The following is a 17,740-nucleotide window of genomic DNA, read 5'->3' on the forward strand; positions in this document are numbered from 1 at the left end:
TGAGCTTGTAAGTCTAAGTTTAGGACTACCTATCCTTAACTTTTGAATTTGTAACTCTAAGTTCAGGACTACATATCCTTAACTTTTGAACTTGGAACTCGAAGTTCAGGATTACCTGTCCTTAATTTCTGTGCTTGTAATTCTAAGTTCAGGACTACCTGTCCTTAATTTATGTGCTTGTAGCTCTAAGTTATTGACCAAGTGTCCTCAATTTTTGAACTTCCAACTCTAAGTTTAGGACCAAGTGTCCTTAACTTATAAGCTTGTTACTGTAAGTTCAGGACTAGCTCTCCTTAATTTATGAGCTTGTAAGTCTATGTTAAGGACTACCTGTCTTTAGTTTTTGAGCTTATAACTCTAAGTTTAGGACTACCTGTCCTTAACTTTTGAACTTGTAACTTTAAGTTGAGGAATACATGTCCTTATTTTTTGAACTTGGAACTGTAAGTTTAGGACAACATGTCCTTAATTTCTGTGCTTATAACTCTAAGTTAAGGACTACCTATCGTATGCTAGGCATTGAAATATTTTGTACTAAATGACTTTCCCCATATCCTCATGCTCTACAAAGATAGAGAAGGATGTAAATGAAATTGATTAGTGTCACGACCCTAAACTCGGACCCAATCGTAATGGCACCTCTCGTGAAGACAAGGTCAGTCGACACATTCCCATTTCAATTTCAAGCAATTAAGATAATAAATATTAAGTCTTAAATATGATAAAATCCCAAACTAAGCAGAGAGTAGTACAATTTGTGGAAAACAAAACCAATACAGCCCGATACTGGGGTGTCACTAGTCATGAGCATCTACAATATGAATAAAGGCCAGAAACATCTACATAATCTAATACAGAGCTACAATAGTGAAAATAAGATAAAGGAATAAGCTCTGGGCTTCGAACGCCAGCAGTTACCTAGACAATCTCCAAATTTGCCTGAGTTGAAAGGATCAACACTCGCTAGCGGGACCTGATGCGCCTGAATCTACAGATAGGGTGCAGGGAGTAAAGTGAGTACTCCAACACAGTAAGTAATAATAACAAATGAAGACTGAGAAATAAGAAAACACGTAAAGGCACATCAACAGGCTATAAGGAAGCAGTGAAAGCCAGTAAAAGCAATGAAGTAATAAAAATATGTAAAGTCACTTTAGTTCAGTTTAAACTTCTTGAAAATGCCTTTTAAGCAATTATTCAAGTAAATAACAGGCAACTAGGAAAGATAATCACATAAACAACCGCCCCTCGGGCAATATCATAGAACAACACCAGTCCCTCGGGCTATTTCTCACATCACAATGGGTACCCACGCTCACTAGAGGTGTGCAGACTCTTGGAGGGGCCCCTTACGGCCCAAGCGCAATAGTAAGCCATCTCATGGCATTATCACTAGGCTCTCGACCTCATTTCAACAAGACACCTTGTGGCGTACAAATCTCTGGCCCTTGGCCTCATAATCATAATCAGTGTTTCCTCACAACATAGGCCCTTGGCCTTACTTAGTCAGAATCTCATAAGCCACTCGGGCAACAGTAAAACATGATGGTCAACCCAATTTATCATTTAAAATATCATTTAATGTTTAAAATAGAGTAAATATGGTTAAGTTATGAAAACAGTAGAATATAACATGACTGAGTACAAGTATAAAGTCAAAACAGTAAGGAAATATCAGTAAAAGTCCCATAAGGGTCCAAATAATTGGCATAAGGCCCAAACATGGCATTCATCCCAAAACAAGATGATAACAAATAGTTTTCAATTAAATACACGGTAAAACGGTCATTCGGGACGGACTAAATCATAATCCCCCAACGGTGCACGACCCCACGCTCGTCATCTAGCGTGTGCGTCACCTCAATATAGTACTACGATGTGCAATCCGGGATTTCATACCGTCAAGACAACATTTAAAATCATTACTCACCTTAATCCGTTCCGAACTCTAGCCCGTGACGCCTTTTCCCTTTGAATCGGCCTCAACTCGCGTCGAATCTATCCAAAATCAGAATCACGATGTCAAAATATACTAAGGGAACGAAGCCCATGCAAAAATAATTAAATTTCAACATAAATCCCGAAATTAGACAAAACCCGACCCTCGGGCCCACGTCTCGAAATTCAATAAATTTTACATCAATAGAATCTGTATCTCCCCACGAGTTCATACATATCAAAAGTCCCAAAATCCGACCACAAATGGCCCCTCAAATCCTCAAGTCTAGGTCTCCAATACCAAGCCCTAGTTTCCCCAATTTTAACCCTTAATTTCCATAAATTATAGCTATAATCCGTGAAATAACAATATAGGAAAGAGTTTTAGGTCCAAAATCCTTACCTCAATGAAACCCCTTGAAATCCTTCTTCAAATCATCCAAAAATCTCCAAAGACCGACTTAAAAATGGTGGAATAGCTCAAAAATCGCGAAGGAATGAATTTATAGCTTCTGGCCAAGGGATTTTGCATCTGTGGCAAAAATCCCGCTCCTGCGGTACCGCTTTTGCAGTCCTTGAACCGCTTTTGCGGTCCTTGAACCAGTTCTGTAAGCAGCCAAAATCACATCTGCGATGCATTGCCCGCACCTGCGCCATCGCAGGTGCGGCTCCTCAACCGCTGCTGCGATCACAAACTTCCCAGCCTATTTCTACTTCTACGACTGGCATTCTGCATCTACGGCGTCGCATCTCCGGTCTTCAATCCGCAGGTGTGGAAATAATAGAAACAACAAAATTCTACAGTTGCACCAAACTCGTAATCTCTCCATCAACCATCTGAAATCAATCCGAGGCCCCCGAGACCCCAACCAAAAGCAAAAACATACCCCATAACCCTATTCAAACCCGTACCTATCTTCAAAACACCTCAAACAACATCGAATCAACAGAAACACATCGGATTCAAGCCTAAGATTCCAAAATCTTCTAAAATATGCTTTTGATCAAAAACCCAACCAAACCACGTCCGAATGACCTGAAATTTTGCGCACACATCCTAAATAACACAACGGAACTACTGCAATCCCGAAATTCCATTCTGACCCCTATATGAAAATCTCACCCATCAAACGGAAGACGCCAAAATTCCAACTTCGCTGATTCAAGCCTAAATCTACTCCGAACCTCCAAAACTCATTCCGATCACGCTCCTAAGTCCCAAATCACCTTCTAAATCTATCTGAACCATCAAAACTCACATCCGAGCCCTCTAACACACAAGTCAACGTCCGGTTGACTTTTCCAACTTAAACTTCCTCAAAAGAGACTAAGTGTCTCAAACCTTACCAAAACCTCTACGAACCCAAACCAACCAACCCGATAACACAAAATACAACTGAACAAAGCAATAAGAAGTATAAATTGGGGAAACGGAGCGGTAACTTATGAGACGACTGGCCGGGTCGTCACAATTAGTGAAAGAATGTTGGTTATCGTGACATGTTCAAATGTTATACACAAATTACCCTGAACATGTTAATGAAAATTTCATGCTATAGTAGACAGTATACAACATATGTAGCCGAGCATGTATGAACATGCTAGCAAATTCTTTTTTCTAAATAAGCAGCGTTCTTGCAGAACGGGAGTAAGGGTTTTGAAATTTAGAGGGTTTGGGAAGGAAAAGAGATAGAAGAAAAGGTAATACCGTCTTTTCATATTATTTTTAATAGACTAGTGGCTACTTTTTCTCAGCATTAAAAATGTTGGATAAAAAGTAAATACCATTTTAAAAAGTGGCTACCCCACACAATTTTTATCACATAAAACAAGACAAAACTAGCCCAAAAATTCATTCTCTTTTCAAGAATAATAAAATACCAATGGACTTTAACTAAACTAAATCTATATTAAAAGTGGAACAATATATATATTTTTTTGTATTTTTTCAAAGATTAGGTTAAGGTTAAAATAGAAAAGATAGCAAAATTATAATAACATCATTACAAAAAGACTAATGATATTAAATTATATTAAAATATAAATATATGTAAAAAATGAGAAATATTATAAAGGTGAAACTATTTTGTGTTTCCAATTTATGTTTTGAAATTAAAATTAAAGTTGATTAAAACTGTATAATAACTCAAGTAAATACTTTAAAAATATTAAAACACTAAAACTAAATTTAAAAATTGTGCAAATTACGTGCTTACAACAAATATCTAAGTAGAATCATAAGTATTATCTAACAAATGCACATAATTTGCACATAGAAAAATCAAAGTGAGAAACCAAAGATTATGTTAAGGTAAAAATAAGAAAGATAGCAAAATTAGAATAACATCATTACAAAAAGATTAATGATATTAAAATGTAAATACATGTATAACATGAGAAATATTATAAAGGTGAAACTATTTTTTGTGTTTTCAAATTTATGTTTTGAAATTAAAAATAAAATAGACTAAAATTGTATAATAAATCAAGTAAATATTTTTAAAATATTAAAATACTAAAATACTAAAACCAAATTTAAAAATTGTGCGGGTCAAAAATTACGCACTTACAGTGAATATCCAAGAAAAATCATAAATATTTTCTAAAAAATGCACATAATTTGCACGTAAAAAATCAAATTAAGTGAGAAAAAAAATCATCAATTAGGAAGAAAATGCATGCAAGATCATTTTATAAAAGTAAATAGTCCTTCTGTGATGACCCAAGGTCATCACTTGTTTTAAAATGAAATTCTATATTCTGAAGCCTTGAAAACCTCACTTAGAGTCACTTCAATTTGCGTGTGCAGTCCGGCCGCGTACCCGGAAAGCTTAAATATGAATTTCTGTGAAAAATGATAAAATTTGGTTATAAAGTTAGCTAATTTGACTTCGGTTAGGTAAATGGACCCGGACCCGTGATTTGACGGTCCCGGAGGGTCCGTAGAAAAATATGGGACTTGGGCGGATGCCCGGAATCGAATTCCAATGTCCCAAGCCCGAGAGATGAATTTTTAAAGAAAAATTGTTTTATGAAATTGTTTAAGGAAATTTGAAATGAAAATTGATTAGAACATGTTAGTATCGGGCCCGTATTTTGGTTCCGGTGTCCGGTACAGGTCTTATATGTGATTTAAGATGTTTCTGTGAAATTTGATGAAAAACGGATATCATTTGACGTGATTCGGACCTAAATTGCTACATTTGATAGTTGGTGAAGTTTGAGAAAAATCCTTTGATTTTGAGGTTTAATTTGTTGTTATTAAGGTTACTTTGGCGATTTGATCTCACGGATAAGTTCGTATGATGTTGTTGAGTTAGTACGTGTGTTTGGTTAGGAGCCCCGAGGGCTCGGATGTGTTTCGGATGTGTTTCAGGAAGTTTTGAACTTGTGGAAAAGTTGCAGATTTCTGCTGTTAGTGCCCAGGGATTTAACCCTTCGCATTCGCGTGGTCCCTCTTGCTAACGCGTAAGGCAAAAATCCCAGGTGCCCAAATTCTTCTTCGCGAACGTGAAGGTCGTGACGCGAATGCGAAGCTGAGGGGGGAGACCCTTCGCGAACGCGTCCCTCCACTCGCGAACGCGTAAGGTGCTGGAGAGAGGTCACCAAATTAATCATCGCGAACGCGGCCACTGGCACACGAACGCGTAGGCTTGAGGAGCCAAAGCTCCGCGAACGCGAGCCTTTTCACGCGATCGCGAAGGCCTAGCAGGTCTGACTCATCCCGAACGCGTAGAGTAAATTCGCACAGTTAATTTTTAAAATCCAGAACAGTAGCCTTACGGGATTATTGCAAAATTTCGTAAACCCCTTCTTCTCCAAAGCTCTTAGGCGATTTTTGAAGCCTTTCTTCACCATAACCTTTAAGTAATCTTTAACTTGTTTTCTTCATTTTTCATTAACACCCACTAGATTTCTAGGCCTAAAACATGTAATTAAGGGTAGAAATTAGGGATTTGGGTAGAATTAGGGCTTTTTAATTAATTGTGATTTAGACCTTGTTTTGGGGTCGGATTTGAAAACAAATTATATATTCGGGCTCGTGAGTGAATGGGTAATCGAGGTTTGGTCCAAACCTCATGTTTTGACCAAACGGGCTTGGGGTCGATTTTTGGATTTTTGGGAAGAATGATTAGAACGCTATAATTAAACATTGGATTTGGATTGTTTAGCATTTATTGATGTTGTTAAGTCAATTGTGTATAGATACGGTTGAGTTGGAGCCAAATTTGAAAGGAAAAGCGGTGTTTGAGACTTGAGTTGGCCATGAAAGTTCGAGGTAAGTGTTTGGTCTAACCTTAGCTTGAGGGATTAGGAGTTGAGTCTTATTTGTTACGTGCTAATTGTCGAGTACGACGTACATGCATGATGACGAGTATCTATACGTTGGTGTCTAGCATGACCGTGAGTCTTATATTGTGAATTTTCATGATTTCGTTGTATTATCATGCCTTGGTGAAGATTTCTAATTGTTGTATAAAGTTTGTGGAAAGATTTGTGACCTATGAACATTGAGGAGCGTTGGCTCAAGTTGTATAGCAAAATTGTGAAAGTATAAGTGACAATTGAACTTTTAGAGCATTGGCTCGAGTTGTGAAGTAAAAACTCTAGAGTATTGGCTCGAGTTGTGAAGTGAATTGTGAAATAAAAGTGAAAGAAAGAGAAAGTGATATTAAATTGTTCCTTGTCGGGATATTGTTGCTTTGTTGGTTATCTCCCTTGCCGGGATGTTGATATTATTGATGTTGTTCCCTTGCCGGGATTAATTGTTTAATTGTTGTTCCCTTGCCGGGATTTCTATTATGATTTTGTTTATTCCCTTGCCCCATTGTTTGTGATTGTTATTTGTGTGAGGAAGAGTGTTAAAGCATGAAGGGTGATGCCGTGCATTGTTTTGTTTGTTATTGTGAGGAAAGAGTGTAAAGCACAAAGGGTGCTGCCGTGCCACACGATGTTCCATTCCGTGCCGATTTTATTGATTATATGGTGAGGAAAGAGAGTAAAAGCATAAAGGGTGATGACGTGTACATTTTTATTATATGATTGCTTGGGTGAGGACGAGAGTAAAAGCAAGAAGGGTGATGCCGTGCATTTGTTGATTTCTGATTCTTTGTTGATATCCGAGTTATGTTGTTTCCTTAATTACTTTGTTATTTGATTTTACTTTGAGATTATAGATTCTCTTACCCTATTTGCCTTGTGATTGTTGTTTGGGTGAGGAAGAACGTAAAGCACGAAGGGTGATGCCGTGTATAGTCTTGGTGAGAGAGAGTAAAAGCACGAAGGGTGATGCCGTGCACTTGTCTTTGATTTCCCTAATTTTATTATTTATAACCGTGTTACGATTTCTCTACACTAAATTGCTGGCTTCCTGTTGATACTTGTTGTACCCCGTAGTATGATTTCCCCTTCTATTTTCAATTGAACGGTGGTGATCCTCATACTTATTTGTTGCTTTTCTGTTACTATTTGATGTTTCCCCGCAACATGTTCCCCCCTCTCATACTTGACTGTATGTGACCGTTTCTTTCCGTACTTCTTTTCTGCTATATATAGTTAAATTGTATAGGTTTATTTGGTAGTCTGGTCCTATCCTCGTCACTACTTCGCCGAGGTTAGGCTAGGCACTTACCAGCACATGGGATCGGTTGTGCTGATACTCCACTCTATACTCTTTTGTGTAGACCCCAGGGTTGTAGACTTCGAACCGCAGTGGGATTGATGATTCTTGCTCATCAGGCGACCCGAGGTAGTCCTGCAGGCATCCGCAGGCCTTGGCGTCTTCTTCTACCTACTATTCCTATTTCATTTCCCTTATATTCCGGAACAGTGTATTATTATTTCTTCAGACTTTGTATGTAGAAAATCTTAGACCGTCTATGACACCAGATTTTGGGAGGTTGAGACTCAAAGTAATTGTAATAGACGTAGAATTCAGATGTTTAATTGTTACCTTTCGCTTAATTATTTAAAGTTCCGCTGTTTTCATGTTATCTCTTTATAAGTGTTAAAAAGAAGTAATTTGATAATGAAGTAAGTAGTTAAGGATTGGCTTGCCTAGCTCTCATTAGTAGGCGCCATCACGACTCTCGAGGGTGGAAAATCTGGGTCGTGACACTTTCTTTCCTCCTAAGCAATACTATCTTTGGTATATATTTAAGAGATTTTTACCTAACAATATTGTATTTTAAGCTTATATACTCCTATTCAAGATGTTTTAAATTAATTACATATATAATTTATCAGTTATATACAAACTAGTTAAAAATAAGGATCCCTTAGTATATAGTACATCTATGAAAAAATCCCTTAGCAAAAGCAATCACTGACCCAAATTTCTCCTAAATTTGGAAACGAAATTCCTCCCTTCAGAGTATTTCTCGAGGTATTTCATGTCAGGAGTAAAATACCAATCCGAATTGGAAGAACCTAATTAATAAACCAACTACGAATAAGTCACTCCGACTTGGAAGATGAATAAACTTGATCAAACATTTGCTAAAACTAACAATAATGAAATGAAGTCAGGAAACATTGGGAATGGACCTTCCATGAACAAAATTCCTTCAATAATAGTAAGACCTCCAGCAAATAATTTTTGGGGACTGGTTTGCTCAGTTTTCATAAAATCTTTATATAAGTATACTGAGTCTCAGTGGGTCAGTGGGTGCTGCAACACCCAAAACCTTACACGTGGGTCCACCCCTGAGGTGAAATATTTGGACTTGTTTAATGGTCTATCTACGTATTTAAGAAATATGTAATTAATTGTTGCAAAATGGAAATGGAGTGGACCACGTTGAAAGAGAGAAAAGTAGAACAAAGGCTGAAAAACAAATTGTTTGCAACCCATTTGCAAAATTTCTCACAAAAAGTTAGCTCGAATAATTCTCCTTTATTATCTTTGGGATAATTTCCCACCCCACAGCTAACACTTGCCACATCACTCAAGAAACTTGCTAGAAACAACGGACAATTTCAGCCGAAGGGCTCAACTCTGGCTAATATTTATCAAATATACCAATGTAGGGCCAAATACTACTGAAAAGTAACGAGCTTACCTCGGTTGATGTAAATTGGGCTTATTCTGAAGCCTTTACTTCACTGAAGGTAGAAGGACAGAATAAGGAGAGTAGGGGCGAGTGCATGGGCTTGAGACGTCTTTTTGTTTTTGCCGTTAGTTTTTCAGCTGGTTTTAGAGGTTTTTTCAGGTGGTGTTAGTGGGTAGTTTACGGTGTCTTCAAGACTATTTTGAGGTCATTTTGGGGTGGAGAAGAGGGACTTGTTTGAGGGCAGCGTTGTTCTGTTGGATGTTCTTTTCACTTGGATCAATTTTTATCAGGTCTTTCTAGTTAATTAGTTGATCAAAGTGATGGATCTAAGTGATAAAGTGAGTGATGAAGATCCACCATTGAACCATTTTACCTTTGATCATACTTTACTAATATCTGATTTGGATTGATTCATTTTTGGTATAGGTTCGGGATCTAAGGATATGATGAGCCAAACAGAAAGAGAAAACAGCCAAAGCCAACTCAAGACATGTGCTGACTGTGGTACCACCAAAATGTCCACCTATAATTAAGGTTAGTAAGATATCTACTTCATTTAGATATTTTTATTACTATATTTTCAAAAGATTTTACCGATTGATTTTGTGAATGCAGTCATTATGTAATGCGTAAGGGATCAGGAGCAGGAAGAAGAGAAGAGCACTTCTCGGATTGAACAAAGATGTAATTAATTATAGGTGGAAAATAGAAATAAGGTGGACCACGTTTGTATACTGTCAAAATCGGGCTTGCCTAATTTTGTACGACTAACCAAAGTCGGGACGGAAGATTAAGGCCCGACCCAGTTATATCGGAACGAGTTACGGAGATGGATTGATAAGCTCGTGGATCAATGGCCGATCAAGATCAAGAACAACCATGATCGAGAACAAAGTAAGAAAGAGATCGAGCAAGATGAAAGGAAGCCTGCTACAATGGATAAAATAAAGCCGAGATATCCGTGATCGGGCGAGGATCGTGACAGAAATCTCGGCAGATATTGAGTCAGGATTGGAAGTTTAGCCTATCATGAGATTTACTTATGTAATTAGAATTGTACCATAAATAGGATTTCTCTACTATATAAAGGGGGTCCTAATCATTTTGTAAAGAGATACATTCACGCATATCAAAGTAGTATTGTCACACCCCAAGTTTTCATACATGAGAGTACATCGTAAGTCATTGATGTAAGCTCGGAAATGAGATTATATTTGGAAGAAAATAAAGTAAGTTAATCATGTTACGTTGGAGGTTACAAATATTTAAGATCATGAATAACGAGTACCAAGAAGGTTGGAAATCTTAGAAGCTAAACCAATTGAAGAAAATAAGTTTCGTCAAAAGTCGACAAGTTTGGAATGTTATAACATTTACTTTGGGGTGAGACTAGGGTTCTTACATGATAAGGAGGTTATTCTATGAGTTATTTTAGTCGTATGATATTCATTTTCTACATTTTGAAGGCAAGCAAGTTGTGGAACAAGAGTTGGCAAAGGTCATCACAAGTTACATTCATAAATTTGCTGAAATTTAGGTCAAATGTATCTGAGAATTTCTCCAAATATACTTGGAATCATGGGGTGTTCTACCTACCAAATTGAAGATCTACGAGTCTAGTTTCTAACGCATTAAACCGTTCATCAATACGACATCGGAGTATAGAGATATTCGTGTTTCCGCGAGACCGCACAAGCAGCTCCCAATGGGACCCACTTAGGCGGTGGTTGACCTACTTCAATTTATAAACGATTTGGACGCCTATTTTTGCTCATTTTTCAACTAATATTCGTCTCCAAACTTCTCCTAACCCTCCTAAACATATAACACAAGGGTTTGAAGTGATTCCAAAGTGATTACACCATATTTCAACATCAAAACTTAGTTCTAGTGAAGAACAACACCTCTTTGAGGCTGTGTTGTCATTGAGGATTGTTGTGGGCTGTATTTGGATGAAATTCCAAGTTGTTGCTGCTTTCTAAGGTGAGTATAACAACCTACTAATTGTGCTTAAGCTTGCTTGTATGTTGGTTAAGTTGTTAGGATGATAAACTACAAGATAATACTTGGATTAGCTTAAGTCACTTCTATGGTGTTGTATTGCTATTAAGGGTTGTTGTAAAATGAATATAACTTGGATTTTGACTTGAAGTTACTGTAGGAGGTATGTATATTGTGTTCTTGCTTGTGCCTAAGGTTATCTTGATATTGATTAAGTTAAATGGATGGGCTAGACATGAACTAGTGAATAAAGTTGCTAGTTGGGGATAGTTGAAGTTGTGGATTATTTTCGTTGTTATAAATATATGGTATAAGGCTGGAATCATTGATTAATGACTTCATTATCAAGTTAATGATACTTTTATGTTGAAGTAAGAAGTCTATAAGGATTGATAAGGGGTATACGGATTCCAATCGGAGCTTGCCGCTCGTCGTAATGTAGTTGTGACTTGTTGTTGTTATATGGTGTCTTGATATTGATAATTATGTATTGATGGATTGCTCTGGTCATTGTTGTTTGTATATGGTATTGGAGGAGGCCCTTGTTACAAGGGAGATGCTGCCAAAATTTACGTAAACGAGCTACTAGCTTAAGTTATAGACTTAGCCTTTGCTCAGCACTGATTTTGAATCTCCTTATACTATGATAGATTGAGTTGACTTGTTTGAAGAGTTGCTTGGAAGTGATTAAGGACTCAACGGGTTTAAGGTATGTTAAGGCACTTTCTTCTTTCTTTTGGCATGATCTAAAGTGAAATGAATACGCTACTTCATAACGGATCTACTCCTAGCAACTAAGGTTGTCCATGTTGTTCTTTCCTTATAAAATTATTCTAAGCAAGTGTGTATGATCCTTGAATCCTACTAAGGTTCATATTGAGGGTATGGATGTCCATAGTGCTCTTAAGTCACTCCAAAAGGTTTAGAAGGTGATTCCATGAGTCGAGCATGCATTATGTATATGTATCTATTTTACTCTACCGAGTCACGCTATAGTCGGCCGGGTACGACAAATATTGTGAAACCACTGATCAGTTGGGTTTTACCGAGCTCCATGTGGCCGGGTACGATTCTACCAAACCTTATGATGGTCGGGTACGCTTTTACCGAGTCCTCTTTGAGGCCGGGTATGATATGATAATGATGATGCCCACAGAGGTGAATGTTTTTAAATTTTTTATGTATATATTTGTATTATGCATTTCATATCATAGCCCCTAGAGGCACTCAGATGTTACAGGTTGTATCTCCTCTATCTCTCTCTTTACATTACTGTTCTTGTTTATGCTTTCCTGCCTAACATACTCGGTACTTTATTCGTACTGACGTCCCTTTTGCCTGGGGACGCTGCATTTCATGCCCGCAGGTCCCGATTGATAGGTTGACAGTCCTCCTAGTAGGCTATCAGCTCAGCGAAGGTGTTGGTGCACTCCACTTGCTCCGGAGTTGCCTATTTGGTCAGTATGCTTTGGATATGTATTGATTGATATGGCGGGGCCCTGTTCTGACCTTTATGATTTTATGTACTCTTAGAGGCTTGTAGACAGATGTCAGGTGTATGGATAATCATATGGCCTTGTCGGCCTATGTTTCGAGTTTACTAATGGTCATGTCGGCCTTATAGGCCCGTATGTCACATATATTAGTTTGTATATCATGTTGGGTCTTCATATGTTGAGTATTCCCTTATGTTTTATTCTTGTTATCTCATGACGGGTTTTCTAGCTCATTTACTCATGATAACATGTTAAGAAAGATATGTTACGTTGGTACTCGGTTGAGTAAGGCACCGGGTGCCCGTCGCGGCCCTTCGGTTTGGGTCGTGACAGAAGTGGTATCAAAGCAGTTCTGTCCTAGGGAGTCTACAAGCCGTGTCTAGTAGAGTCTTGTTTATGGGTGTGTTGTGCACCACACTTATAAGCAGGATGCTAGGGAGCATTTAGGTCTGTCACTCTTTCTTCTTACTTTAGATCATGTAGTAGAGCTCAGTTGTAAGAATTCAAACTCCTAAATTCGACTTTGGTCGTAATACAATGATACCTACATCCACAAAGACAGTTGGTAAGAGATTGCATGTGGATGTGGAAGAGTTGAGTCAGAGGAACTCGATTTCACATCATGCTTATGATGAGTAAATATGAGGTCTTCAACAGATCATGTGTGTACTAAGATGTGTATGCTTCTTAATAAGGAGCCTTAAGGCACGGATATCTATTCACGAATATGGTGAAAATCTATGAGGAATTCAGAAGCTAGATACAAGTTTTAACAAGTAAAAGAAGTAAGGTGAAGAGGGGTACGAGGCACCCAGATAATGAAGATTATCAATATTTTCAAATCAGGCAGAGAAATATAAGCATTTTGGTACCTTCATCAATGACAGAGGTAAGTACAATTGGCCACACCCATCTCAGTTATGTTCTATGGGAGCTAACAGATATTATTTAAGAGAAAGATGGGATATCAGGATCCAGTTGGAGTTAGAGTAACCCAAAAATTGTGGATAGGTTGTTATCATTAACTAACGTTTCCGAAAGATGGTGCAAATGTGGTAATAGATCTCCTTCTAAGACACCCAGATGGTGAACTCTAGAGTAGTACAATCAGATACGAATACTGGAATATTCAGAAATTTTAGAAGATAGGCAGTGGGATCCTAGAAGGGACAAATATTTACCTTAGTATGACTCTAGCCCCGAGTAAAAGAAAAAGAATGTTAGGCATTCCCAAGAGCCAGTGAGATGAAGCTAGGGGAGCTTATAGGGAAAGAACTTTTTGTTGAAGTTTTCAGAATAAAGTGATAGACAAAAAGAATATTATCCGGAGAATAAGAAGAAAATAAATAAAGCATCATGAGTAAGATGTGATATAGGGGTGATAACAGTAAATCAAAATATGACACGATGATAGAGTCTATAGTCAAACTGAAGGAAAATACAAGAGGTGACAAGCCTTAAGGCAATAAAAGAGTATAAGCCATAAAGTCATATTCTTATTTCGAGAAATGAGATGGTGACTTCAATGTGATTACCAGGAGGAAAGGTTAGACCCCAAAGTAATAAAAATCAGAATGGGCTGGTGAACAAGATAAAATCGAACATGAATTAGGGACCGGAGGATTTGATAATGGTCGACATCGTGAGAATTTCAAAGATCGTGCTCCAACAATAATAGAATAGACAACAGACGAATAACCTTTAAAGGCCATTTAGGAAGTCGCTTACCTAAAGCAAGCACTCTGAGCAGAGTTAATCTTAAGGGACTAAGTGTTCCAGTTACAGTAGGTGTCACCTTCGTGCATAAGAAATTTAGTTATCCCTAGTACAGAAGGTTACCATAAGGTGATTAGGGTTCATTGATAATGTGAAAAGATGCCAAATATGAAAAGGTAAAACAACTATAGGTAGATCATCGTAGTACTAAATCTTAGTACTCCCCTAAAGGGGGGAATATGGTGTGATATGATATTAAGTCGGAGTTAAGCGGTTCAGTTAACTATGGAATGTTAAAGAAAGAATGTAAAGAGGAGAAAGAGATGATGTTGCATTTATTCAGTTCCTGCAGATATGTTGCGACTCCAGAACATTATACAAACACGACACCGGAGAGAGGCAGTAAAAGTTTCCGGCCAGGATGTTATTGATAAATAAGTGTGAATGGACACTTGATACATCAGGAGATAGTGGCGAGAGATAAGTTAAGACAAAGGATATATCCCAAGAGGGATTATGCAGAATATATATATATATATATATATGAGAATGGACCAACGAGTAATTAGTAGTTGATTCAGGAAGAGCCTATGGCTAGATAAGAGGTCACAGATAAATCAATAGATCATGCAAGATAAATGTAGTGAATCGCAGCATAGTGAATTCAGTCTCGCAGATACGAGATCACAATCATTTGAAAAAAATTTCAGATAGGAGTTGAGGCAGTTAAAGGTACCATTTTTAAGGTTTATGAAAATAAGAGAGAGTGCCACTAAGGAGACAATAAAAATTTGAGCTTAGAAGTAACCCTACGAGCACAAAGGCATAAATTTATGTAACTAAGGATTATTATAGGCGAGTAAGAATAACGAAAATTACCTTCGGGTGTACGATATATCAAGCTCGCAACTTTACAAGAGCCAGAAGGTCTCCCTAAGTACTACAATGAAAGACTAGCTGAGGAAATAAGGAAGAAGGTTTCCACCTAAGCATAGTGAGCTAAAGAGTAAATTATCCTGTAACAACAGTCTCACTACAATATTGTATACACTCCATAAGAAAGTGGCACCTATCATGGCTAATGAATGGTAAAAAAAAGCCATCAAAGGTGATGTTTGAGATCATATGAGGTACAGGAAATTATAGTATTCGTGGGCAAAAAGACAAGCCAAGTATTCATGCAACAAGTGATAGAACGACCAGCAAAAGTAATTGCTTACATTTAAGGACAACTGAGAAGGCACGAAAGGAAATTTATGGTGCTAGCAAGTTAAAGGAAGGTTGCGAGTAGTATAAATAGATCGGTGTAGGTCCTAAGGTAAAGTATTGTAGAGCAACAAGGTTTTAGGTAGATAGGAGTAAGGATATGAAAAGGTGAGTGAGAAGGTGACGAGAATATGTATGTCCTCGGGATTAAACCCATCAAAACAAGGGAGCTGATGATTTCCATATGTAATAAAAAGCTCGGTACAGCCTGAATGAACACAGAGGAGTCTGAGACTAGGTGCATTTAGAAGAGATGGAATGCTGCCCTGGCGGTAGAATAAGGGTGTAATTGTGATAGATAAGAGGATGATTCTTAGGCCTTTGATTGAGTAATGATTTAACGAGAAAGGGATTTCATTAATTGCACGGGATTAGAATACCCCCATAAGATGAATCGCGTTGGGATGCAATGAAATACGGTTATTGAAGTATAGTATTATCCCTAGGTGGATCAGGAAAATCACTTCATATGTTCCCCGATAAGATGTGAGCCCTAGTGACAGTGTATTACGTAAGAGGTTGCAAGTTATCAGTGATAGATTATAGATCAACATTAAGGTGAATAAACAATAGATGGGTACAAGTTCCAAAGTTCGAGATGAGATTTGTTTGTTATTCTTAGATGAATAATAATGAGGAAGCACTAAAGGACTTAGATTTATACATATAGGATAAGCAGCGAGAGAGTAACCTGGAGTTGGGTAGCAAACCTCGGTAATAATAAATCGAAAGTAAGTTTTATGGTATAGTATAACCTACCTAGATGTAGTAAATCCATAAGGATAGATATACAAGGCTATGAAACAAGAGATAGAAATAGTCTTAAGTTCGATAAAGTACCAAGCGAAAGACATCAGTACACCTATAGATGCCTAGAGGGACAACTTGTCATAAATCTGTATATGTTCATAAAGTGAGGCTTAGAGATTGGCTAAAAGATGGAGGAAAAAGAGAAGACGAGTCGCTAGGCACTCATACAAGGACACAATCGTACATACTGCATGACATAAGGTATCAAATGTTAAGATGTTGGAAGAATTCCAACCATATGTCATGGTGTGACAAAGAGGCCTAAAAGGGGGGAATGCCCAAGCATTTGGATTTATTCACAAAAAAATTGCTTAGATGGAAAGATGAGCATTAAAGTATTCGTAAGAGCCATAGTTTATGAAACTGATAAGCGCATCAGTCAACATTCGAGGACAAATGTTCCAAAGGGGGGAATGATGTTACACCCCAAGTTTTCATACGTGAGAGTACGTCGTAAGTCATTGATGTAAGCTCGGAAATGAGATTATATTTGGAAGAAAATAAAGTAAGTTAATCATGTTACCTTGGAGGTTACAAATATTTAAGATCATGAATAACGAGTACCAAGAGGGTTGGAAATCTTAGAAGCTAAACCAATTGAAGAAAATAAGTTTCGTCAAAAGTCGACAAGTTTGGAATGTTATAACATGTACTTTGGGGTGAGACTAGGGTTCTTACATGATAAGGAGGTTATTCTATGAGTTATTTTAGTCGTATGATATTCATTTTCTACATTTTGAAGGCAAGCAAGTTGTGGAACAAGAGTTGGCAAAGGTCATCACAAGTTACATTCATAAATTTGCTGAAATTTAGGTCAAATGTATCTGAGAATTTCTCCAAATATACTTGGAATCATGGGGTGTTCTACCTACAAAATTGAATATCTACGAGTCTAGTTTCTAACGCATTAAACCGTTTGTCAATACGACTTTGGAGTAGAGAGATATTCGTGTTTTTGCGAGACCGCGCAAGCAACTCCCAATGGGATCCACTTAGGCGGTGGTTGACCTACTTCAATTTATAAACGATTTGGACGCCTATTTTTGCTCATTTTTCAACTAAAGTTCGTCTCCAAACTTCTCCTAACCCTCCTAAACATATATCACAAGGGTTTGAAGTGATTCCAAAGTGATTACACCATATTTCAACATCAAAACTTAGTTCTAGTGAAGAACAACACCTCTTTGAGGTTGTGTTGTCATTGAGGATTGTTGTGGGCTGTATTTGGATGAAATTCCAAGTTGTTGCTGCTGTCTAAGGTGAGTATAACAGCCTACTAATTGTGCTTAAGCTTGCTTGTATGTTGGTTAAGTTGTTTAGGATGATAAACTACAAGATAATACTTGGATTAGCTTAAGTCACTTCTATGGTGTTGTATTGCTATTAAGGGTTGTTGTAAAATGAATATAACTTGGATTTTGACTTGAAGTTATTGTAGGAGGAATGTATATTGCGTTCTTG

At 37.5% G+C, this 17,740-nt stretch overlaps 2 long non-coding RNA genes across 2 annotated transcripts; one reads left to right on the forward strand and one right to left on the reverse strand.

The window, feature by feature from the left end:
* Window positions 1-696: 696 nt before the first annotated feature.
* On the reverse strand, window positions 697-9,087 carry LOC104221322 (uncharacterized). The gene is made up of 3 exons (XR_709692.2): window positions 9,000-9,087; window positions 1,931-1,998; window positions 697-988 (listed from the first exon to the last, which is right to left on the reverse strand). It is a non-coding gene; the product is annotated as an uncharacterized lncRNA (long non-coding RNA).
* Window positions 8,791-10,158, forward strand: LOC104221323 (uncharacterized). The gene is made up of 3 exons (XR_709693.2): window positions 8,791-9,328; window positions 9,417-9,524; window positions 9,606-10,158. It is a non-coding gene; the product is annotated as an uncharacterized lncRNA (long non-coding RNA).
* Window positions 10,159-17,740: the final 7,582 nt, after the last annotated feature.

The sequence above is a fragment of the Nicotiana sylvestris genome, chromosome 8 (assembly GCF_000393655.2).
Source record: "Nicotiana sylvestris chromosome 8, ASM39365v2, whole genome shotgun sequence".
NCBI classification, from domain to species: Eukaryota; Viridiplantae; Streptophyta; class Magnoliopsida; order Solanales; family Solanaceae; genus Nicotiana; species Nicotiana sylvestris.